A 27,139-nucleotide genomic window follows, 5' to 3' on the forward strand; every position below is an offset into this window, starting at 1 on the left:
GTACGAGTGCAGGGGGCAAGTATAAGTCCTGTATGGACACTTTAATATGCCACCTACACTCAGAAACTGCCGTCCGGCACTTTCAAACAAGGAAGTAGCATAATATTAAAGCCAGGGTATAATATTATGCATTATTTCAGTGTCCGTGAGCACTGACATGTAAAGCTAGCATGTCAGTGTCCATGGACACTGAAATAACAAAAACACAATTCCCAAGAAGTAGCCCGCACAGTACATGACTGTCCCTGGAATGGCCAGATCCCTACCCACATACATGGCTGCAACCTGATGATAAATATATGTAATAATTTAATATTTCTTTATATATTTTTTACAATGAAAAAAAGTTTAAGCACAGCACAGAGGGTTTGCATGCTGTGGCACTTTGCTCAGCCCAGCTTAAATGGTGTTTGAGAGTGAAATAGAATTATGAAGGGCATTCCCTCATTACTGATGTAGTTTCATGGTTAGAGCACTGGTTTAGCATGCAAGCCATGCACAATTCAAATCCCAGCTCTGACTAATATATTTTATGTGTGGAAGCAGTTGTAAATTAATTTCTATGAATTGGAATGATATTTGTAAGTCATATGCCTCACATATGGCAGTGTAGGGCCAGGAAGATGCCATAGGGAAATGTAAACAACTTTTTCTATTTTTTTTTTCTTTTAAATAGTTGTTTGCGGCCAGTTAAGCCTGCCGCAGCTCTGCTGAAACAAGCAAAGGATTGCTTAAGCATGAAAATATAAGCAATCCTTAGCAACTGTAAGCTTTGCTTAGCTAGTTTAAGCCTTTCTACGTGGATTTGTGCAGAGCTAAGCATAGCTTAGCATATTTGAAAATCAGCCATTCATGGAAAAGTACAGGAAAATGGCCTTATTTAAACCACACAGTTGGGAATACAGCCATATCTCTTCGAGTCTGATCAGGACAGCATCAATGGCATTTTCAGGCACAACACTGGGGCATCTAGGAGTCCAGGGTCATGGTTGGTCTCCTTATCAAAGACCATGAAGCTAGACTGCTGCAGGGCCAGTACCAGGGCTCCCAGTACAAAGCAGAGGCCTGGGACCATCTGGCACATGATCTCAACAATTCCCTGGCATACCCCGAAATGGTGAGCAGGTGCGTCATCACTATGATGACCTAAAGTGTAGGAAAGGTGAGCTCTTGGCCCAGTAGATCCAAGAGGCATGAGCAGAGGACATCCCAGAAGTTTGTAAGTATCCAGTCTGTGTATTTGTAAATAATTATTTACAAATTCTATATGTTACTGTACAGGTGTGCTTAATGTGTATTCTTTCCCCATACAGCTGCCGATGAGAGGACTGTGAACATTGATACTCATGCACAACTCCTTGTCCAACTTCACCATGAGTTTGGTGAGTACAGAAATATTTGTAATATCTGCTGTAGTAAATCAGAAATAGTAAAGGTAGTACTGTCTGTATATATAATTGTGCTCTAACTGTATTGAATAAATGCATGTGTCTGCCTGCCAGTGTTAGAACTCAGTAGTGGCAGCTGCTGTGTAATACAGAGTGTTGTAGCAAACAAGGTATGATTGAGGAGAGGAAGAGTAGGATATGTATTAGGTTGTCTGAAAGAACCTGCTAAGAAACTGCTGTGACAGGGCTACTGTAACAGTTACAACTGAAAAGCAGTCCACCTGTGTAGATCATGCAGTAATGCTAATTGTGGATTTCTGAGTTATAGAAAGTTTTGTTATGTCAAAAATAATAAAGCTGACTACCACAAACTGTTGTCTTTTGTTTGTCTTGTATCTGAAAAGTACAATTGTGTAGCTGCTGCAGCATGCAGTAAGTGAGGTGAAATGATGTAGCACTGTTTGTCTGCACAGTTCAGAGTTTGGATCTAAAATAACTGACAAATGCAAAAGTAAATATTTTCTTCAGTAATGTCTTGTGCCAGCATTGCCTTGTGTTAACCTTTGCATCTCAGCTCTATTGTAGTCCTGAATGTACAGGAATGTGTGAGACACTAGGAGTTGCAGACTGCAAAAGTAGAGTGTGTTGACTTAATTCTAAATTGAAGTCTGTTTTAGTAAAATGTGCAAATGTCTAGTTTTTATAATCTGCTCATATTGTGTAAACAGTAACATCAACAGTTTCTTGTTCTGATGTTTGTTGTAGGTATTATGGAAAACAAATAAAATGACATTTGATAAAAAAGTAGAGTATGTAGAAAAGTATGTACTAGACAGAAATAACCCAAGCAACAAACACCACTTCCCCAGTAGCTCAGCCTGATAAAAACTAGGTCTGTAGTTCTCTTTTGCACACACACACACACACACACACACACACACACACACACACACACACACACACACACACCAACCATGGTTTGAATCCAGGGACTGACACTAACATGTCTTTCTGGTTCTACAGCTGCAAACTTGAATATTGGTAGAAGCACTAATCTATTGTGAACAGATGTTTTCCCTACAGGTAAAGAAATATTTGTAGATGCAGTATGATGGATATAGGTACAAAATGTGTACAAATGTTATGTTGAGCAGCCTCAGTCCTACAAATAGAAGCAGGCTAGCCATTTACACTATGCAGTCTGGCTAGTACAAGCCTGTTACGTGTCATGCTGTCAAGGATGGTTTCCCCTGTTGCCAAGAACGCTGCACCCAGATAACATCACAGTACAAGTATGCCAAAAGCACACTTACAGAACAGCAGGACAGGGAACACATTGTTACTTGTACCAGTAAGTATGACAGTTATGAGTCCCTTATACTTATATACATAGAGTTGTCATATCTTGCCCCATAGTACTTCAGGTGCACATATGTACATGTGTGTATGTGCTGTAGTAGCTGCATGGCCCAGGTAGAGGTTAAGGGAGGGCAGAACTGTAGAGTATTGAACAACAGTGTAGTGATAAGTATCAGTGAATGCAGTTGTTAATGGAATTATTTTCTCTTCCTCCAACACTCATCTGCTCCAATAATTGCACATGTAATATGGGTATGTTGTTACCAAAACTTACTGTTGGGGCCTTTGTTCCATTGTAGTTGTTATATTTGAAATTGTATGCATACTAACATACCTTGTTGAATAACCATTGTTGTTGGCCTGTTGCCATAAATATAACTGGCATGCTGTTGCAATCCTGACTGCCATTCAATTTCTGCATGTGTTCTGTTTACCATGTCACTGTTATAATTCCATTGTTCTGAGTCAATTGGAACACCCATGCATGCTGTGTTAACTAATGTTTAAATGTTTTGTGCATGATTAAGCAATACACCTTGTTAATTCTCACTCCATAGCATGTTCGGGAAGGCCTATCCAGTGGATCTGCCTTTCCCACCCCCAGCTGGCCAAGGCACCCGGTCACAGCACGTCTGGGACCCAACCTGGACCTCCCTCATCTGCTGGTCCTACATCACTCTTGGGTGGAACTGCTGCAGGGGATGGCGCTCATCCTCCCCCTGCATGCGGGTGCACTGTGGATCTTGTAACTTGGCAAGAGGTCCATGGCATGGTGTGAAGTGTCCTCCAGTTGGAGCTGGATAACAACTGTGCCAGGTGGAGGGCAGATGAGCAGGTTGCTCCTCCAGCTCAACCCCCAGCACAGCCATCTTTGGGGCTGTGATGGAGTAGTGGTGACTGCCATCGTGTGAGGACATCAGTCCCACAACTACCATCTAGGGGGCTCATGTGCATCAGATTCCCAACCACCCACCCCGTCCAAGGTGTCTCCTCCCCCATGTGTCACACACCACCCCTGTCTGCTGTCTTGTGTGTCTTGTCTGTCTGTGAATGCAACCTCTCCTACAAACATTCATACCCAAACTTACCTACACTCCTTTCCCAACATCCCAATCTCAGCTTAAAAAAAAGGGCATCTGTCCCAAAAAAAAATTACATCCCATACATAGCTTTGCATTTCACCCAGTGACACGGTCCCCTTACTCAATCTACCCCACTAATTGTCATCATTTTATGTCACCCACACCACTCTCTGTGGGGTGTGATGCTCTATATTCCAAATTGCCCACAGTCATATCAGCTGTTGCTGTCAAAGAAATGCAGAGCTATGGCTCTTTCCTACACCCATCCTGCACATCCCTAACTGCCTCTCATCTTGTTTTACCCCCTGCTTGCCCTCATTTCACCACTTTCCTGTCTCCCTTTTTTCTTTTCTTTATTTAAAATTAGCATGAGTTTAAGTGGATGTAAGCGGACCTAAGCAAAGCCAAGCAGATGTAAGCGTCATTTAGCTTCACTTAGCTCCACCCAAACCCATGCAAACCAGCTTACAAATGCTTAAAAGTGCCTTAATCACTCTGTATCCAACAGCTCTTGTTCTACCCAGCAACAAAATAATCAGCACTTACAAGTCTTAAACCCAGGACCCTACATACGATAGGCACAGCAATCTACCACTAAGCCATCTGAGCTGCAGATGCATGTGATGTTTTCAAACATATCATTCAGTAGAGTCATTCAACAGTAAGGAAAAGATTCTGTAGAATTAGTCAAGTTTTGTATATATATATATATATATATACACATACACACACACACACACACACACACACACACACACACACACACACACACACACACACAAATGTATGTTTATGGAGATGCAAATACATATGGACAAATAAATACATAATATATGTAGAGATATACATATGAAATATATACCTGTAGAAATACATGTATAGATAGATAATTAAATCAATAGATAATTAAATCAATACATACAAATATATATATGTACATAAAAATATATATACACACACATATATATATATATATATATATATATATATATATATATATATATATATATATGTGTGTGTGTGTGTGTGTGTGTGTGTGTAGTGGAATTGCACATCAGATTCATACCACAAACCTCTTACTGTAACAAATCTGTCCAAAGGATGTCAATCAATGGGGTAAAGGGGGCCCAAAATAGGGACATCTTTGAAATATTGCCCTTATCCTCCTGTCTCTAGCAGCAACTGTTCTGCCTTGCAAGAAAAGTATCAGTCCCACCAAGTCTTGAACCCAGGGCAATGCATCACTACACCATGTGAGCTCCAGAAAATGATGATGCTTTTCCAAACATATCATTCCCAATCATGTCCCAAGAGTCAAACCTCATTTTCCTAAGTGCCCTGGAGAATATTACTGTCCAACCTAACACCATCATACTGGTTGACCTTAACTACCCCCCGCATTGACTATGAAAGCTACCCATGTATCAATGCACTTGCCCAATTATGCTTGGAATGCATCCATTCAAATGGCCTGGACCAGCTAGGTTCTACACCTACTACCGGTAGCAACATTGACCTAGTCAGTACTAACATGGACGACTGTTGCTGAACACCAATAGTCAGGTCTGCCATGGTTTGATCTGACCACAATGTCATCACCTTAGAAATCCGCATCCCTCCCATCCCCTGCAAAGGTAACTGCCATGAAAAACTTTTCCAAAGCCAACTTTGGCCTCTGAAGATCAGAGGTAGCTAACATTCACGGCACTCATGCAAATGGAGGCTAGTTGCATGACCTGCAAACACACACCAATGCAATAAGAACATGTACACAAATGCATGGATTCCACCATACCCAATAGAAACAAGATGCCCCCCTCCAGAAAAGGGAAGCCAATCTGGTGGTCTCCTGCCCAAACTACTCTACAACAGTAGGAGGAAACTGATATGGCATAAGGTGAAGTCCCAAGATTAGAGAAAACCACTTATCAGCCTCAACAAAAAGATGCAATTCCTCATGAAATACTCTAAAGCTAGCTGTCAAAACAGAGCTGCAGCACACACATCCACAAAGTCTCCTATAGTTATGTAAAGAATCTCCACGGCAATACCAGCATGTGCTCTGAGCTACTGCACAATGCTAACTCCTATACCGAGGCAGCAGATATTGCCAATATACTGTCACACAGATTCAGTGGAAACTTTACCCCTCTCCCTACCTCCAAAGGACCAATCATAATACCAGTACACTGTCAGGTACCCAGTAGTACTGCTGCTTTGGTTAACACACCACTGTCCAAGCCCAAGAATACAGCTTCTATTGGACCTGGCAATATCCCTGGCTGTCGTCTGCATGAACTACAGAGTGAACTGGCACCTCACCAATCTGCCCTGTTCAATCACAGCCTCATCTCAGTCTTTGTCCCTACTGACTGGTGCACTGCTGCAGTTATCTCTCTCCACACAGGAGGAGTGGCTGCAGACTCTCAGTAGCATCGCCCCATTACCCAGAAAGGGCTGTCATGGACCTAAGAAACAGGGATATGGGAATCTCCAGACTCTGGATCGCACACAATTTGCTTTTGTGAAGGGAAGATCATGCCTGTTCACTCAACCTGGTGACTTCTTTGCGTTAGTCACCAGAGCTGTGGATGAAGGCTAGGTGGTTCATACAGCCTACCTCAATCTGGCCAAGCCGTTTGATAACAATCCCCACTCAGGGTTCATGGATAAACTCACTAACCTACGCATCAACCCCTATAACAGTAGGTGAGTTGCAAACTGTCTCACAGATAGAACCCAGAGTGTGAAAGTATCTGAGCCTAAGTCAGACTGCTGACCAGTCATGTGTGGAGTTCCACAGGGTTCAGTCCTGGGTCCTCTCTGGTTTGATATCAACTTCTCTGAAGTCCATGCCAACATGAAGGGACTCTGGCTGACAATGTTTGCAGATGATTGCAAGCTGGGAGCTATTAGCTACCTAAGTGATGGTGACATCCTACAGAAAGGCCTCACTAAGACCATTGACTGGTGTCAAAGCCATGACCTTAAGCTCAATGTCAATGAATGTGTTGTCATTCCCCCATTGGGATGTCAGGCACTACAGGGATGTTACAACACCAAAAATCAGACACCAGTGTAAAAGTGCATACCCACAATCAATTCCACTGCAGTCACAGTCACAGTCACATACTAGTAGGGCAGGTGAACAGTAGAGTATATGGGCTGTGTGAAGAAATACATAATAGTTTTCCAGTCACACACTTCCCCTACATATAGTGGTCCAGTTCTCAGTGTAGTCTGAATCATGACCATGGCACAGGACACATCTCAGTCTGCTGCTGCAAAGGCATACAACCAATAGACCAGCAGACACTGGGGCAGCATGCACAGTCAGATAAAAAAGGAGCCATAACACTTATATCTACTACCTCCATACACAGCCGAAATAACATGCACACATGACATATGTACACAGTCCTGACAGTCTGTCAACAATGGCCAGACATGCACAGACCTCTCAAATGTACAGTTCACCTCAGAATGTACAGGGTCAGGACTGATATCTATGGCCTCTTCCCTGTAACATGTCTGTGGTCTACTACATCACTAAGATGGTAGGAGGAATGAAGGCAAGAAGTAATGCTACTAAATATATCTGACCCTCATAGTGCATGACATCTGGACAAAGCATGACATAATTTGAGGACAGAGGCACAAACACAGGCATGGATTGGACATATTGGTGTCAGAAATTTAGGCAGTTGCTGGTGTTACTGGGTTTGTTGTAACATATCCTTTATGAGGAATATGAACTCAGTAATACCAATGGAGTTTAGTATTTACTAACTGCAGTCCCCAGAGTCCCTGTCTGATTTTCCAAGGACAACAACTGTCTGGGGTGTAGACAAAACATAGGCAAACATGTGGCCAGTCTGTGGGCAGCAGGCCAATGGAGTGGTATGTCAGAGACATATCACTGTCATACGTGAAGTCACTCACTAAATGCATGTCCACACAAACCCTGTCACCCTATCAACCCGCCATGTGTATAACAGCACTGATGATGACATAGAATCTGTTCACAATTCCGGAGATATGTCCCCCATGTTGTTGCGCTGTCTCCAAATATCCTGTCCTGTGAAGTATTCCCACCTACTGTATGTGAATCTGTAGCCCACCACCTCTGTAATGTCCCTCACACAGGCAAGTAATAGGGCCAAGGCCCACATGACGGACGTCCAATTTGTTGAAGCTAGCAGTTGTGCCCAGGCTCACAGCATAAAACTATGTGGGCACCTACATAGCTGTATGTTCTTAGCAATACCTGACATCTGCACATCTGCACAGAGGACAGACAGGAAGTGGACAGCGAACATGTTATGCATTAGGGTAAATGTCCTGAAGGATAGAAGTCTGAAAATGAAATGTATGCCATTACTACATTACAGCAGTCTTCAATGACATGGGCAAAAAACATAGTACTCTACAGTTAATATAATAATATCATATGAATATCCAGTAGGAGATACATAAAAACATGCAGCTGAAGTACCAAGAACAAGATAGAGTAGTACTCAGAGTCCCAGCGCTGCATGCAGAGGTGCATGGTTGGAGTACTACAATAGGCAATCTAATTTTACATGGAAAAGCAGTGTCAACAGTACTAATTTCATAATACAATATGTGTGGAATCATATTTGTCAACCAGTGCACTATAGCTAGTGTAACATGCAAGTGCATATAACATGTGATACCACCCATGTATAAAAAATAAATAAAAAAATGTGATACTACCCATGTGTCTGTAAACACATATAATGCATGTTAGTAGGCCCGCTAGCATTGAGTAATTACAAGAAATCTTGCTATAGGGCACATAACTAGTATATTAAACTTACAAATACATTAAATTGATCCAAAAGACAAGCTGCATCATTCAAACACCTCTGTATGCAGTCCTCAGGCAAAGCTGAAGTAGGTGAAAAAAAAGGTATATTATGAAAATCCAAAAAAGAAAAAGTATTAACAGTAACATGTAATTGAATCAGTAGGTGGTCGTAATAATGGAAAATAGGATTTGAAAGCATACAACAAGACTTGCTGTACTGAGTCTGCTCAGTGATGCAAGCATGGGCTCTGTCTTAGTGACAGGCCAGCTACTGGATTTGTACATATCCATATGTTACCTGTGCATATAACTATGATACACTTTTGTCTTTAAATATAAAAACTATACACATGTGCAAGTAAAGTATTCCAATTGCTATTGAACTGCATGTTATATACGAGCTCATACCATTCAATGTCCAGTTTCTGCAATGACCAGTGTGTATGTCTGTCAAATCCTTCCTAAATCTGTGAAATGAATTAAAACCCCTATTGTCCTCTAGCTTTTTCATCTGGGATTGCCACAGTGGATCATCTGTTGCCATTTCTCTGTCCTCTGAACCTCCTAAAACCAATTACCTGCATGTCCTTCTCACCCACCCAGAAACCTTATCTAGCCTCTCTCTTACCATCTTACCTGGCAGCTGCATCCTACCATCCTTTTACAATGATACTAGCACCCTCCTCAGCACATGTCCAAACTGATGTAATGCTGCCTCTCAACTGTTCATATCTCAATATGGCCTGAGCTGTCATATAACATTGCTAAACCTGTGACCCATGTCACACCCAGTAAATCATAACATTGTAATTCTACCAGTGCAGCTCTATGCCTCCTTTTAATGCCATGTCTCCAATCCATATAACATAGGTGGTTCACTACCCTCTTGTAGCTTACATAGAATTTACTGGTACTATCTGTCACATATCATCCTGACACTCTTCACCATTCCATCCTGCCTGTACTCATCATTCTACCTGTCCTCGATAGTCCTCATTACATCAAAATGTGATCCAAACATTTGAACACATCCACCTTTGCCAACTGTACTCATGCATCCTCAACATTCCGCTATCCTCCTCTCATACACACAGATATTCTACCTAGTGCTGCTGACCTTCATTCTTCCTCTGAGCATATGTCCACCTTCCAGGGTCCCAAAAGCTGTTCCTATCTCAATACAGATCACAATGTATCTCAAACAACATGTCAACGGGCTCCTAATGAATCTGTCTTCAAACTATCCATCATCATTGCAATCAGAAAGGGCTACAGTGATCCCTGATGTCATTCACTCATTAAACAATCTATCAATCCCAATGAGATCAAGTGCTGTAGACACCTTGTACATATCATGTAACTATTACATAATCTCTTACTCATGACTTCACAACAATGCCACATCTCCTGTCTAGGCACCATGTCATGCTTTCTGTAAGTCCAGAGACACGAAAACTCTGACCTTCTGTATTCCACAAGTAACAGTCTCAGAGAAAATACATCAGTAGTGCCCTTTCACATGACACCATACTGCTGACCAGTATCTCACCTCCTGCATAATCTACCTTCCACTACTGATTACCCATATCTTCATGCTGTACTGGCATATTTTCCTTTGTAGTTCCACAGCTTGCACATCAACTGCATTCTTAACACCTACCCAGACTTGCTCTCCACCCTCAGCAACCTCAGCACTTCCCAGATATCAGTAAACATCTGATTAACCATGCATTTCCCTAAACAACCCCATGCTTCCACGGTTGTAATGTGACCAACAGGCTTGCCAGTATTCATCTCTTCCATAGCTATCCTATATCTCCTGCCTTGTTAACCATTGCCTAATACCTGATTCACCATACCCACATCACAACCTCTCTGTCTCATTCTCTTCATTGCATCATGCCTCTTCAAAGTACACTGTCCATGTCCTCAATACATCATCTCCTCCTTGTGAGTACATATACCATTATCCTGTGTATCACTTCATATCTCTGCACATCTTTCCTAGCTCAGTGCATCTGTCCAGTCCATTGTACAATTCTTCTCACCTCCTTCATGTCCACCTGTCATAGAACTCTCACATGCCCATCCTCAGCCTTTTGCCAACTCTCTCATCATGCCACTTCACATCCTCCTCATCACATCCTGCCTACTGTGTCCTTCATCCTCTCTGACATATTCCATCCTCTCATTCCCCAACCCTGTCCCTGTATACTGTCTAGTACATTCATCTCAGTCCACATACAAGGTGTCCTTGTACTGCTTCTTCAATCCACATGTCACCCAAGCCCTAGCTGTCCTCTTACCAGCTCTGCTGTACTTAACCAGATATCAATCTGTTAGATATGTGTCACTGACCACCCATGTGCCTGTCTCAACTACTTCCTGAACTCCACCTCACAAGCACACTTATTCCAATTCACTTTTGACCTTGTGCTTCCCCACACTCCTCATCTCGATCACCAATATCATCTCAATACCAACATTCTCTGCTGCTAAATACACTTTCCCCATGTCACCACTTTACAATCTCCTTCAAACCTACCCTCCATACATTGAGATATATTCACCTGTGACTGGCATCTTACTCCACTCTTGTAGTACCACATGCTCCCATCAACCTCATGTTATAGCATATCACCACAGCACATGCCTCCTTTTGCAAAATCCACTCCAATTCAGCAAACATCTATTAACACCATACATACCCAACAATCCCATCTTCCACAGTTGTATGTTACCAACATGCCCATTGATCATCTGCTGCATAGACCAGTCTGTCACTCCTTGGTACAGCCATTCACTCATGTTCATCCAATGACTCACATTCTCTGTTCTCATCCATCTCACATCCAACCTTGCAATAGCATATGCACTACAACAGTCTCATTACACCATCACTTACAGCTTCAGTAAACATCTACTCTATCAGACCTTATGCTCATCCTCCTAAGATCTGTCCACCATTGGCATCTTGTCATCCTTCCAGAGAACCTTCATACTCTCACTATCCACCTCCAGCCTCCACCCTTGATAGCACAATCCTCATGACTCTGCCTACCTATCCACAAGCCATATCCTCTTCCATCTGTCTCTGACACTGTCAATATATCTACCACTCCCCTTGGCTTCTCATATCACCTAGCCTGGTCCCTATACCACTCATCTGCCAACATTAACAATTCTTAGCCTCAATGCCACCCAGTCCTAGCCAATTTCCTCTCCATCTTCCTGCCATATTTGACCTGTTGGCATCCCCAGATGCCTTCATGCAAAGGCTATGTCATCTAATGACTCAAGTATGTCTCAGCAATATTAACATTCCTGTCACTGACTTTTGTCCCTCAATGCACCCAATGTATCCACTGTGCATCCTACTCACCGATGTCCTGCTCTCTAACATGTTGAGAGGTGATACTTCACAAGCCATGTAAATTTTTGCCAATCACTACATACAGACATGACTCTTATTACTATCCATCACTATGACTATGTATTTCCACCCTCTGAAACAGCATGGATCAAACATGTCCAGTTAAAACAGCTGTACATGTCTGTCACACTGTGTACATCTTAGTTCACTGTGCACCCAAAAGTGACATTTCTACGTCTCATCCATGCGTTGTTGCATTGCCCTGACACAGTCTCATGGTCATAGCTACAGTCAGCATACTTATCATGACTAATTGAGCAGTGTCCAACTATGTTATGACTTTGTGCCATCGCTCCACTCACAACACACCTTGATTGAACACATACATGGCTGTACCTGGACTCAGCACATACCTTACTTGTCCATACCTGTCTCCACCAAAGTAATAAATCCCCTTTGCATGACAGCAGCATTACACATAACCACTAACTTGCCACATAACAGTGCTGTACATGGCAATACTGCAGGAACTACCTGGCATCTCCAGCCATGTGTCTGACACCCAGGCATACCTAGGTCACAGGTGATTACTGTAAGCCAGCTATGTACAATATGGAGACACTTCACAGTTGACCATTCACCATGATGCATCTTCCTACATATGTCTGCAACATTGGAGGCAACATACAACAACCTGTAATGTGTGCATCGATCACATAACAACAATCAGTATCTACAGGCAACCTGTCAGATAGGTGTATGTGAAAATCCACCTGGCTCAGATCAGCATAGGTGCATATGTCTGATCCACACCCCTAGCCTCATCACCAGTGACACGTTACATATTGCTTACTGAGCACCAAATGTACATTTCCATACGGCATGCCTGATCACCCTGTTATACCTACATGATTACTCATGACATGTGTGTCCACACTGATTACACCTGTAGCCATGCACCAAGCAGACTATTAACACATCCCATGGAAGATGGCTATGTCAATCCTTATTTAACTGACCTCAATGAGTAATTGTGACAGATTAGCAAACACACTTGCCCTATAGTGGCATCTCATCAGGCCAGGAAGACTGCACATGCACATGCTGATACATGTGCTGATAGATTACAGGGGATTCTGTAGCCGTGTGAGTAGGGACATCCACTGGAAATGCTTTCCCATGAGTGTCTGCTACTGGTGATTCAAAGTACATGGTGCAAGATACTGGACATACTTTGCCAACATTTCGGAATCCTGTGCATGTGTTTCCTGTTAGTGTCTACAGGTGCAATGTCACATCACCGCAGAGGCCTCTTTCACCAGTGGAATGCAACTGATAAGGCAAGCATAATACAGAATCACACATCACTGTCTAGCCAGCAACATACTCAGGCATGGTCCACCGTGGCATGACCCTGTCACAGGTAAATTAGGTGGACCATCACACATACCATCATGGAGTGCAAGCATCATGCCTACCAACCTAATGCAATGCCTGATGCAAGACTTGCCCTGCCAGGGTCCCACATACTCACAGGTAGACCAGCCATGCAGCACCCACTGAACCATAATTGAGGTAGCTCCGTTTCCATGCTTGGTGCTCACCTGGCTATTCAAGTACAATCAGCCAGGGTACAATAGCCACTGTATGGCTGGATGGTTGTTAGTGTCACCACAATGGACAAGGAGCATTGTTCAGGTAATGTCCTAGTTGGGATTAGCAGACACATGAGTACTGTATGTGTACACAACATGGCAGGTGACTGCATGTGGATGGACTTGTCTAATGCTAAATTGTGCAAATCTATGAGCTGAAGGACAGCAAATATAGTGAGCTATTGGGTGTTGGAGTGTCAACCAGGTGAGACATGCTGCATCCATCCTTTCACAAATGAGGCACATGTCAAGCTGCTGGGCCATACCCTCACAACTACACTAGGTCACTCAGCTCTGCTATGGGCAGCACCTGACAGCGGTGAGGTATGGCATTGGTTCAGTTGTCTTATGGCAATACCCATGTGGAGGCATGCAATTACACATGCAGGCACAACTATGGATATAGCCATATTGCTTTATGGTGAAGTTACACATTGTGGTAGGGGTTATTGTATTGATGCACATGGTCATCCACAGGGCCTATCTGAAGAGAATGTAACATTCCTGACATACCTCACAACCTGTCATGCAGAGTCTGATGACAGACACCAAGCGTAGGAATCATGTGTTGGACAAACACTCAAGGTAGGGAGTGCTGCAATTACTGCTATCACAGTGATGATAAAATGTAGCACAACTGTTAAGATGCATTTACTTGTCTGGGTTAATTGTCCATTGCATACACAGTGGTCAGTCCACACCTATCCTGAACCTTTAATGTACATCCATGACATACACAACCTGTAAGATAGCAAGCATCTGGACTCATTAGCACCTACAATGTGCTGGACAAACGTACTGAGGTAGGCAGACTTGTGAATACAGTATACTGTTTACAGTGGTATGATACACCTGTTAGATGCCATTTGTTTCTATAACTCAATTGAGACCGCAATATCAGTCCACATTTGCATTTTAATGTGCAGACAGAACAATTCACTTGTAAAACCAAGCATCTGGATCGTATTGCACCACAGCCTGGACAAGTATGGTAGCAGACTGTACAATGGTTTCACAGGTATGATACCTGATGCTGATATGTGTCAGTACACTCATTACCAGCACTATATCACATACATGGGCATGAAGGCAGTGACCTCCATATGGTTCAAACATCGGATGTCAGCACACACAGAGACTGGATGGCCTACAAGGTTTCACACTGCATTGAGGCAGATGCCATTACCACACTAATAAGTAATGACATCAGAGTTCACCTGCCATGTATGGTGTACACATTAAGGTATCAGCACACAGATGATCACACACACACACACACAACACATACCGTATTAGATTAGAACTCCAACTATCTATTATGTATATGTGTTACACAGTTATCAGACAAGAGCTATAATTTCCTTCATCCAAAAGTACTTGTAAGGTGAATGACATCAACAGGACTACTAAATTAGGATGAGTATGTTGTTACACAACTCAAAATGGTATAACCTTCACAGTACATGATTCACACACACACACACACTGTGATGAGAATTTCTGCTTATCTAGTTATGTCTACTATAGTGTTACGCAGTTGTCAGATGCACCACGGAGCTTATACAATTTCATCTAGTTCAAAGGTACCTCTAAGGTGAATGACATCAACAGGACTTCAAAACTGCAGTGAGGGTAAGTGTAAAGGGTGGTACACAACTAAAAAATGATATAACCCACACAGTACATGGTTCTCTGTCACACACAAGCTTACTGGACTTGCAACTGGCCAAAGGTGCTGATAACTGCACAACTGAGGTAAATTATTGCAGGTGGCAGGAAGTCTGCCTTCAGTTTCTACTGTACATCCTGCTAGTTCTTTCTGTCTTGCACTTCAAATAGCATTATAGCTTTGCACTTCAACAGGTTATTCTATCAATAAGTGTATCACACCTGGGAGCCATCAGCAGTACTCATTCATCATGGAATTAGCCCCAGTACTTACTACTTATGACCACCCCTCCTGGCATGACTGAAGTGTGGTTTTCTGTGCTTTTACCCATTAACCTGGTGCACTTGTCCATTCTGAGACAACCCTATCCTCTAAACTCCAAACACTCAGACCAGTGAGAGTTACCTATATCCTCAAATGTGTAAATATGCACTCTCCAGTAAAGACTGGACTAGCTTGTCAAGAGAATGAGATCAACACCTGCACCACACCATGTGAACCACATAGCGCACCACAACACCCACTATGACAGCCCTGACATACATTGAAAAGCCACACACACCCACCTTCACAGAGGCACTCAATGGACATTTACACAAAAAGCACAAACCAGCAAGACAGGCACCCACTCAGACACCATGACATAGCACATGTCAGAGGACACATATGTCACCCACACAGTGTGCCCCTCAACCTAAGCTCCTAAGGCTGACCACCTTGCACAATACAGTTATCATGGGTGACTCAGTACTGCACCACACAGATGTCACATTCACTATGTTGATTATGGAGGAGGTAACATACAACTGTCTATCATGTGCCAGCATCCAACACATGACACACCCAGTCAGGTCAGTCCACAACAGCTACAAGTATCATTCTGACATCATACATGTGGGTGTGAATGACCTGAGACACACCTCCCTGGTCTACATGACAAGAAACATGGTTGAACACTTGGATTATGTTGTCCAAGCAGGTGTGACAGTAGCCCTGGGCAGTATACTGCCATCACCCAGACTGATGCTGCAGTACTATCAACAGATAATTGACTGCAACATTGGCTACGTGTTGTGTGTCATTCTCAGAGGATCCAGTATCTCTCTGCTTGGGATAACTTGATTGACAGACCTCAATGCCTTGCCAGAGATGTCCTAAATCTGCCAGCCCTGGGTTTCCAGGTACAGGTAAGTGTCTTGCCACCCATATAGTGCCTTATTAGGCAGTGTTCCAAATCAAATTACCACCGTAACAGCTAGACATGCATGCAATCTGTGGGTCATGCTGCTCAAAAGTAGACTTCTAACTGTCAAGATGCAGTCACTCAAAGCACTCCTCAGACTGGAGGACATTGGACCAATTATACTTCATAACATCAAACTCAAAACATCAGCATAACATCCTTCAAAACATCTAACTCATAACATCACTCAAAATATTGATATCAGCACTATAAATAACATCCCACACTGTTTGATGTTAGCCAATCCTCTGCATCACTAAATTAATAACTCAGGTCTCACAGTGTTGAAATTAACTTTCCCCACTGTAGGCCTTATTTTACAGTTGTACCTCCACATAGGATAACATAGTAAACTCTTGGATTTATGCTGTAGTCAATGTTTGAACATGTTATGAGTTATAGATGTAAGTAGTATGAGTTTAGATGTTATGAAGAGTAGATGTTTTGATAGGTAACTGGACATTGACAGTTGTGCTGTAATTGAGATGTGATTCACAGCAGCAGACAGCAGCTCTGCACTAACAGGCTATGATACATTCCACAGCTGTCAGCACCAAAACATGGGCCACACCTCCGCAGGTGGTGTTGTCTCCATATCCATAATAGATATGCACAGCTCCAGACTAGTATCCCAGCATAAAGCATCGGAGGTGCTTCCGGTAAAACTGACTTTGGGGAATAGTGCAATCCACACCATAGCCTGCTATGGGTCCCCAGCTATGTCCCTAGACTGTCAATGCACATTCCTCAACACCCTGGCATCTATGAAGGTCCAGCCCAAGACTAACATAGTAGGAGATTTCAACTACCCCTCCATCACCTGGGGAAAGTAGTCAAGCACCAGCACACTGGCCCAACGCTTCATGGAATTCATCAGTTCCAATGGCCTGGACCAGCTCATACTTACTCCCAATAGAGGATGCAACAACCTTGACCTGTATTGATTACTTACATATGGGACTGTTGCTCGACCAAAGTTGTCAATCCCTACCTGGTCAGATACAAACATGCTGTAATCAACATGGAGCCCAACATCTCACCCCCCAACAAAGGTAACCACCTTGCAAAACCTCTCCAATGCTGACATTGCAGTCATAAAAACAGGGGTGGATGACTTTACTGCACCCATGCTAATGGGAAATAGCTGCATGACTGTTGCATCATACACATATGCACTGCACAAACATGTACATGGATGCATGGTACTAGCCATAGCCAACATAACAGAGACACTGTCCTCCAAACACTGGAAGCCATTGTGATGGTCCCCTGGCATTTCTAAAGTGTACAACAGGAGGACAACACTGCTGCACAAAATGGTGGTGTCCCAAAACCGGTGAACCTACTTATAAGCCTCAAACACAACCTAGGAACCCTCATGGAATAACCTACAGGCAGCTATGAAAGCAGATTTGCAGCAGACACTGACGACAATCACAAAAGCCTTTGATGGTTATATCAACAACATCTACAGCAATAACTACAAGTGATTCCTATCCTGACTAGGCCAAAGCTTGCCAACCACAGTGCCAGCTTTACCCCTTCCGCATCCAAGGGAGAATCACAATGGCAGATGAATGCCAGGCCAGGTTACTGCAGCCAGGAAGGATGCTTCCATGGGACCCCAACTACGCTGTCTGCTGACCAAAACCTGGCACTGTGTCCTGGCATACAAGCCACCTGGCTTGTCCTTCCAAAATGCCCTGGCAGTAAGCATCCACCTCATAAGTTGTCTCAAATGCCCTGTTATGGATCCCTTCCATAAACGTAGCATTACGACCTGGGGATATAGGGTGTTGCCAAGAAAGGATCCTACTCTGGACCCCAACGTTTGGCTTCATATGCAGGGCTGCCTGCCAACTATGGGTGATCTTTGTAACTCGGACCACACAGTAGGCATGTATGGCACGATCTGCCGGCTCAACCTGTATTCCTTTCAGGATTGTGAAACCCAAAAATAGGCTAAACCCTATACATGGTTTGCAAATGTCACGCCAAGTGTGACTGAGTAACCATCTCGACTGGCTACAGGATTATTGGCTCACAGGATCAATTGGATCAACCCTTCCATAATCATTCAGGGTCCAAAAACAAAATTGGTACCAATTCACAAGTGACAGTGGCAAATCAGAGTCAGACAGTGTCAAGCATCCACAGAAAGGTACTAACATGAGTATGGAAACTCCTGCCAGCATCTAACTCCAGAGCCACACCCGAGAAGAACCATTCCCAGTAAGGCCTGACCAAGTAATCACTAGATGCAACTAGAGCATCTGGGACCCACAAGTGACAGACATCCTACAGCAAGCCTGCCACTGGGCAGAGTGCTTAATCCATGGCCAGAAGCTTAACACCAAAAATGATATCACCTTGGTAAACACTATTCCCATAGCCACTCCCAATGACAATGACCATTTAGGCATTATAAGAACTGGACCAGGTTAACACAATCCTCTCAGCACCATTGACCCAAGTGATCCTTTATATGGCACATTGCATACCAAGGGCTTTTCAACCAGAGACCAGTAATGGTTTCAATGTCTCATTAAACCACTCCCCAAATTGCCACTTACCTGTACCCAAAACCACACATGCTGGGGAAACACATCCAACAGACGACTCCCTGGAACATTCTCTGCATTCACAAACTAGCTACCTGTTCACAAAACTGTGAGGCACTGGTTTAAAAGCACATTAAACCAACACCACACACTGAAACCACTGGACAAATCACCACAACAGCTGTGGGACAGGTCTTAAGACTGGCATTCCTAATACACTCAACAGCATGCAGACACCAACACCCTTCCAGAAAAACTTGAAATGGGTACAGCAGATGCAAATCACTCAGGCTTAGAAAGCACTGGCAGACACATGGTGGCCAAGCAGGCCTTATGTAGCTTGTAGCCTGGGCATACGTACAAACTGTGGGAATGACATCAGCAACATAAAGAGTCATGGGTTTTAACCTACAAATACTTTATCCTACAACACACCATTTGCAAATGTGAGTAGAACCCTACCTAACTAATTGAACAAGTTAGCACTTCCAATGTACAGAGCTATGGCAGATTGGCAAAGGTCTATTCAAGAATGAGGACATAAAGTAAGATGGGTGGAAACTTAAAATTTCTTCAAAGACCATACCCTTGTGATCAGAGAAGCACGCCAACAGCATTTGACTATGTTGCACCTGATCATATGAGCTTAAGGGCTGACAGCGCCATAGTTGCTATAGGACTGACATATCTGACTGAAACTGGGCACTTGAAGGTTAGAGTGGGAATGGCATAAATCAAAGCTAAACAACAAAACCCTCAGTTTGCCCCAATGGAAACACATCCTTACAGCAAACCTGAGTTAGAACTCCTACCTAACAGTTATTGTCTATCATGTTATGCATTATCGCACCAAGCTATGGGGAGGCGACGAGCATTCTAAGAACAACTCAAGACTGTAAATGGGAAGGGAAGGGACCTTCGAATGGACCCAAAAGCAAGTTCACCAAATTTAGCATACTTACAAATCAGGACTCAATGACTCCTACAACTAGTATTGTATATGCAACATTATCAACTACAGACTTATTGCCTAAGCTGATGGGAACACTCTAAGCCCATAACTGCAGGACTCAAAGTGGAATAAATAATCCTTGGAATGACCCAAAAGCTTAGTGAAACAACTTATCTCATTTCCAGGACTGGAAAATTCACAACAGTTACCTACTGTGGTCAGATCAAACATCCACGAGCTATGGGCTGCCTAAAAATGACTCAGGTAAGACTCTCAGACTGCTAAGTGGGCAAAGATTGGCTCTAGGAAGGCCTGTTCATTCAAGACCACTGACATTTCTCAAGCTAAGCAGCCCATGGCTGCATGTAATGGGGACCAATCCAAGATAATCCAATCCTTTGTTAATGCACAGCTGGGCCAACCTGTGGGCAGGATTCAGAAATAGCCTATCAAATTGGACAAGGGCCAACATTGATTGACATCTCTTCATAATGATAGTGCAAGGTTCAGGGTTTTAGCAAACATGTCAAATGCCATTTGACAGCTCTAAGTTTCTCTGGTCTACCTCTAGAAACCAGGATTTACCAGATAAGGTGAATATGCAAATATGTAAATTCAATCCTAACATTGCAACATCCAGCCTGTTAAGGTGTGCAAACTTACTGCTGGCGGGAAATGGTCCACCACATTGATTAACTCAATTGGAATCTCGGATTTAGTCTGCCTTCCAATCCAAACACAGTTCGGAAATAAGTGCAGGTCGGTGCGCAAACTCCAATAGATTAAACCAGAGTAGGAATGTTTCCAGGCATAGTTTGCCATAGCTCAGTATTTGCACTCCCAATGTGCTCACTTGGTGGGTCCTGCTGCAACTGTTTCCTACTTAGATGTGTGTTTGTAACATGAGATGCCACCTCATTTTGCTTGGATGGCCACATGTTGGGGTCAGGATTTGCAGGATGAGTATTAGGTGTAAGTATCATGGCTGTACCGGTTGTGGTGCAGACATGTCACCACTTCAGGTAGACCTGAAGGCAGTCATTCCCATGTTTAAACTCCTAGCCCTGCCAACTGTACAGAGTATCACAGAATGTCCACATCCATACTCAAGATCTGTTGGTTCAAACAAGGTGGTTTGCAAAGTGTTTGAACCACTCAGGTTGAAGTCAGATATACTACAGTTGCATTGCAGTTTGCTAGTCCCATCAGCATTCTGCACTTAGCATTCCATCAACTTTAAACATTATAGAGCAGTTTTACAATATCTTCTTTGGACTTCATCACCCAATTATTCATGGCTTCCATTTGGCTCGAAGCTGGCAGGTCATAACGTGCCAGCATGCTTTCTTTGATTTTATGGACTAGTTATGTTGGTTTATGGACCCCATACACCCTAAGGCACCTAGTGAGGCAATAGGCATTTGCCAGAGGCTTTAGGCCAGGGTGACAGATCAGGCCATCTGTAGCAGGGCAGTGCATTCTGATGATATATGTTCCCAGGCTGCCCAGGAGACACCCTGGGATGGCATCAGTAAGTTGACTGTGGTTTACTGAGATAGCTTTCTTTATTATTGCCATCGTCTGGGTGACAGCTGGATGCTGCTTAGTCAGGAACATGTTACTGCATTTTATGGACTATGGGGGCACATGACTGTACCATACACATCTGCACAGACTGTGCTAATATTTGCTTAACATTTTGGTCCCATTAGCATAGTGTTAATCTATCTTTCAGACTACAGGTACCTTCAACCACAGGTCAGATTGTTCTGGCATAGACATTTGTAGTTTCAGACTTCTTACCTTTCAAAGCCATACTGCCACACAGACCTGCTGTGATTCACTGTAAAAGTCTGTGGGGAATTTCATGGATGTGCATGTGGGGCCTTCCAGGCATTTCAAAGTTCGGAACGTGGATGTGGAGACCCCTGCTTCAGAGAGACTTACAATGGATGGGTCACAATATCGGTTACCTAGTGTGTACTGAGGGATGGAGAATATGGGATATCCATCTTTCACAGGCTGCATGCTGACCTAGTTAACAGCCCCAGTCCTAATTGTCAACCATATACTACAGAATCACAGAGTAATAGCATAGTGTGGTACTCATCTCAGTGGTGACATACTGGCAACCTGCATGTGGCATGAACCCACACTGTGAGTTTTCTGATGTAATCCGTTAACCCCCAGATTCCAGGCTGGCTTGGAAAACCATAGTAGTATTAATACTCACAGCTAAGATGGACAGCTGGGTGGGACTCTCCAATATTCTGGATGTGAGAAACTACACTCCAATGTGCGTGTCCATCACCTGTGCCACTATGACTCCAGATCATGTAGCTGGAGGTACCTGACCGACACTCTGAACCTGCTCTCAAGCTTGGCTGGAGTAATGGAGCTGTACTCTTCGGACTCACTTTGGAGCACTGTGAGTGGGCTCCCTAACTGTTTGTTATTAAATGTAGGTAATCCATACAACAACTCCACCATGTGCTGATTGTAAACAACTGTCAACGTCACTATACTTCTAATTTGCTTGTGACTGAGTTGAACATCTCCTCCTCCTATTAGTACATTGTATTGCATGTCTCTCACTCAGCTATTTCCTACTGGTGGGCCATGACAGCAGGCCTTTAGATTGTATTTGTGGTTAATGGCTGCTAAATGGACAGCATTTAGTGAATGTTTGAGGGACCCAAAACTGTTTATTAACAGCCATTCCGTAGTATTTTGTTTGCCAGGATGATGACACTCCTGCTAGCTAGTTAACTGTTTTGTATGTCCTCTGAACTGTTTTCCTTGCCCTGAGTTATTGGCCTAGGCCATGATCCTTCTATATGTGGTTCTAGCAACCTGGTAAAGAGGCTGCAAGTGTACGCAGCTAAACACCTCAGTTAGTTGTCACACACACTCCTTTCAGGACTACAATGTTGAATTTCTGGCTTAATATTTTGTGTTAATCTCATGTGTCACACCATGTTAGCATCTCAGACATGGGCTTTCCTACATAATGTCCCTTATTGTGATGTGCATGCTAGACTTATGGAAATCTTAAGCTCTAGAAACTTGCTGGTTGACTGGCTGTGTATGCATAGAATCACATACTCCACAAATGCCATATGAGCATCACCAGGTCATTATAGACTGTGGTTCCATGCTCAGTATGGTTCCTCCTGCACTTCTGTTCTTGCATCCTAGCACTCAACATGTTGTGAGGTTTGCATCTAAATATGTCCTTGAAATGTGGACAATACCACATTGGCATACGCCCACATGTTGCCAAATATGCATGACAAGGGCTTAGGGGTCCCTTGCAACACTGTCCTTTGGCCATGTTGAGCATGTCCATATTTCTAGTCCTGGCAAAAGACATACACCACTGATCCACACTGCACTGGATCCAGGGATGATACAGCATCGAATGCACAACATAAAAGGATGAATGCACAATCTATAACTTACATGTATATGCAGTGTCCTGTTTGAGGGTCTCAAGCAAGTTCCATGCCTGGCAACCATGGTCCACCCCTTGCATTTAACATTAACAATGTGGATAGTTTGATGTACTACATATGTCTGTGGAACCTGCATGCATGAAAGCAACGGTGGGCCTACTTACAGCAACATGATATGTGCACTAACACAGGATGAATATGTGGAGAGGGAGTGTCCTGGGCAGATATGTTTGCCTATAGCTACAAGTACTTTGCACTGGGCTCTCCTCAATGGTTGACTGCAATTGGTGGGTTTCGTGTGTGTCAGACTGTTTGACTAACCTGGAGGTGTGTGTTTGTCACACATATATGTATAGCCAACCTCATTTTGCTTGGATGGCCACATGTTGGGGTCAGGATATTGCACAGGATGAGTGATTAGGGAGGGATGTGTTACTCCCCCTGGCTGTGGCCCAGGGTTCTGTGGGTGCAGACTTGTCACCATCTTCCAGGGTTAGGCCTACCCGCAGTGAGTGCATTCCCATGTTTAAACTCCTAGCCCTGCCTATTGACTGTACAGAGTATCACAGAATGTCCACATCAATGACTCATATATCTTGTTGGTTACCCAAACAAGTGTGGTTTTCCGGCAAAAGTGTTTTGCAAGTCACTCAGGGTTGAAGTCAGATATTACTACAGTTGACATTGCAGTTTCAGACTATGTACCCATTAGACATTTCATGCTACTACAAATCATTCCATCAACTTTATAACATTACTAGAGCAGTATTTTACAGGTATCCTTCTCTTTGGACCTTCATCACCCAATTATTCATGGCTTTATCCTGATTTCTGGCTCCCTGAAGCTGGCAGGTTTGCTTCTAGCAGTTGTCAGCATGTCTTTTCTTTAGATTTTATGGACTGTGTTATGTTGGTGTTATGGACCCCATGACACTCCCTAATGGGCACTGTGGGGGAGGCATAGGCATTTGCCAGAGGTCTTTAGGCCAGGTGTGACAGATGCAGGCCATCTGTAGCAGGGCAGTGCATTCTGATGATTATATGTTCCCAGGCTGCCAGCAGGAGACACCCCTGGGATGGCATCAGTAAGTTGACTGTAGGTGTTACTGACAATAGCTTTCTGTTATTATTGTGCCATCGGTCTGGGTGACAGCTGGTTGCTGCTTAGGTCTAGGAACATGTTACTGCATTTTTATGGAACTATGGGGGGTGACATGACTGTACACGATACACATCTGCACAGACTGTGCTGATATTTGCTTAACATTTTGGTCCCATGTAGCATAGTGGTGTAATCTATCTTTCAGACTACAGGCATAATGGTATCAACCACAGGTCAGATTGTTCTGGCATAGACATTTGTAGTTTCAGACTTCTTACCTTTCAAAGCCATACTGCCACTGACAGACCTGCTGTGATTTCACTGTGTAAAAGTCTGTGGGGGAGATTTCATGGATGTTGCCATGTGGGGGGCCTTTGCCAGGCATTTCAGTATGGTTGTCTAGAGCTGATCTGCTGTGTGGGATTGGTGGTGGAAATGGGACCCCCACTTTGACATCCATGCATGTGACCTATGACCCTGCCCCCCAGTTATTTGGCTCACCACATATACTGCAGTGGTATTTGTCGAGTAGGATAGTACTGCATGGTATGGGAAGGACAGTACTGGGGATACACATCCTGCTGTCCCACAGAGCTGTCAGTTGTCTGCTTTCTTCCCAGTTAACCACCCCATTCCCTTACATGCTTGATCAATACCATAGATATGCTATCAGAATATTCCACCCCTAAAGAGTAGAAGAGAAGCATAGTGTGGGTCCTCTCCTCACCGGTGGTGGGCAATTTAATGTGCTCCTCAGCATGTGGTCACATGACATCCAGACACTGGTGGAGTATCCTGGACGCAGATGCCTGGGAGACCCCCATGATATCTCCAGCTGGTCTTTGGAAAGTACCTGTAGCTAGTATTCTTAGAGCTACACATACCTTGGTATCCACTGGGATGGGCTCTCCTCTGTTTATTTTGGATGTGAGGTGAGGCTGGCACAGCTCCACAATTTGCTGCAGTATGTCCCTGTCCATCCTGTAGCGCTCTACTATCTCCAGATCATGTAGCTCCTGGTAGGTTACCCTGAGCCTGAACACTCTTCTCCTCCTCCTCATAAGCCTGGGGCAGTTGTAAGCATTGTCCTCTTCACCCCCCTCAGCCTTTTGCACATACTGATGTATGAGAGTGACAGCAGCCCCTAACATTTTGTTAGTTTTGTCAGGTAAAATGTCCTCGTCTTTGTACACCATTGGTGTAGAATTTGTGGGAAAAAACAGACTGAAAGGTACTTGAATAGTTTATAGTGGTGTGATTGGCTGAGTATGATACATTCCACCTGCCAGCTCTATTACTTGTATTTGAGTGCCTCTATTCTGCTATTCCCTTTTTTCTCTTGCTCCACTTGCAATTTCCTGTATTGTTTTATTTTTATTTTTGTGGTTTAAAATCCCAGTGCGCACTGCGCACACCCATTTAGGCAAGGTAAACAAGGATGTACAGCCTTGGACACACACCCTTGTTTACATATACACAATGCTGCCATTTCCTGTGTTTATTTTTTTGTTTAAGTCCCAGTGTGTGGCGCACAAACCCATTTAGCTAAGTTAAACATGTTTTAGCATAAATGTCCCTTACTGGATGTGAACATGTTCTTCGTTTCATGGTGTAAGATATTACAGCCTCAGACACACCCCCTTGCTTAACTGGGCTTAGCTAAGTGCAAACCCAGGCAACAGTGCTCCAATGTGCTCACAGCAGCATAACACACCCCCTTTTCATGTTAGTTGGTCCTCCTGCCTGCACATTCCTGTTCTAGCACCTACATGGTTAGGTGCTTGTTTTGGACTTAGGATATTTTATGATTCAGTAAATTTCTCCTCATTTGCATATCCCACTGCCTTAGCCCATAAATACTGCACTGACATGGAGCCTTTCCCCTTGACAGCCACTGTCCCCTGTTATTGTTTTGATTCTGCATGCCATAGACTATAATGGCTACATTTAGATCTTCTTAAAACTTGGGGGATGCTGGCCATGCACTGGAGCTGTGGATGATGACGCCCATCAGAAATGCACATACATCCACACAAGAATGCCATAATGAGGCACACGCACAAACCAGGATCATTATAGAGTGTGTGTTTGGGATGCTCAAGTCATGGTTCCACTGCCTTGACATATCTAATAGAGCCTTGCAGTACTCTCCAGCCACATGTACACACATGTTCATAGTATGTGCCATGCTACACAATATGATCCTGTGGAAACAGCTGCAGCAGAAACAGCACGGGGAAGGGCCACACAGCCCACCATGATTGGCAAAGTCGCCACAGGCACAGAGAGACTTAGAGGAGAAGGCCCCTGAGCCTGTTCCTGTAGGCAGATGGAGGCATGTCCAGTATGCTCAGGTCTTGGCAAAGAGGCAGCGCATAGCACACACACACTGACACTGTAGGGACTCCAGGGACTGATACCTCTCTCTGGCTTGCACACACAGTAAAATGGATGACACACACATCACAT

At 43.7% G+C, this 27,139-nt stretch overlaps 1 protein-coding gene across 1 annotated transcript in view; it reads right to left on the bottom strand.

The window, feature by feature from the left end:
• The window catches only part of LOC122815014 (extracellular calcium-sensing receptor-like), a 249,541-nt gene that overhangs the window by 80,795 nt on the left and 141,607 nt on the right, over nucleotides 1–27,139 (bottom strand). The gene's annotated exons all lie outside the window — the stretch shown is intronic.

This window comes from Protopterus annectens, chromosome 11.part0 (genome assembly GCF_019279795.1).
Source record: "Protopterus annectens isolate FY-2018-M chromosome 11.part0, PAN1.0, whole genome shotgun sequence".
NCBI classification, from domain to species: domain Eukaryota; kingdom Metazoa; phylum Chordata; order Ceratodontiformes; family Protopteridae; genus Protopterus; species Protopterus annectens.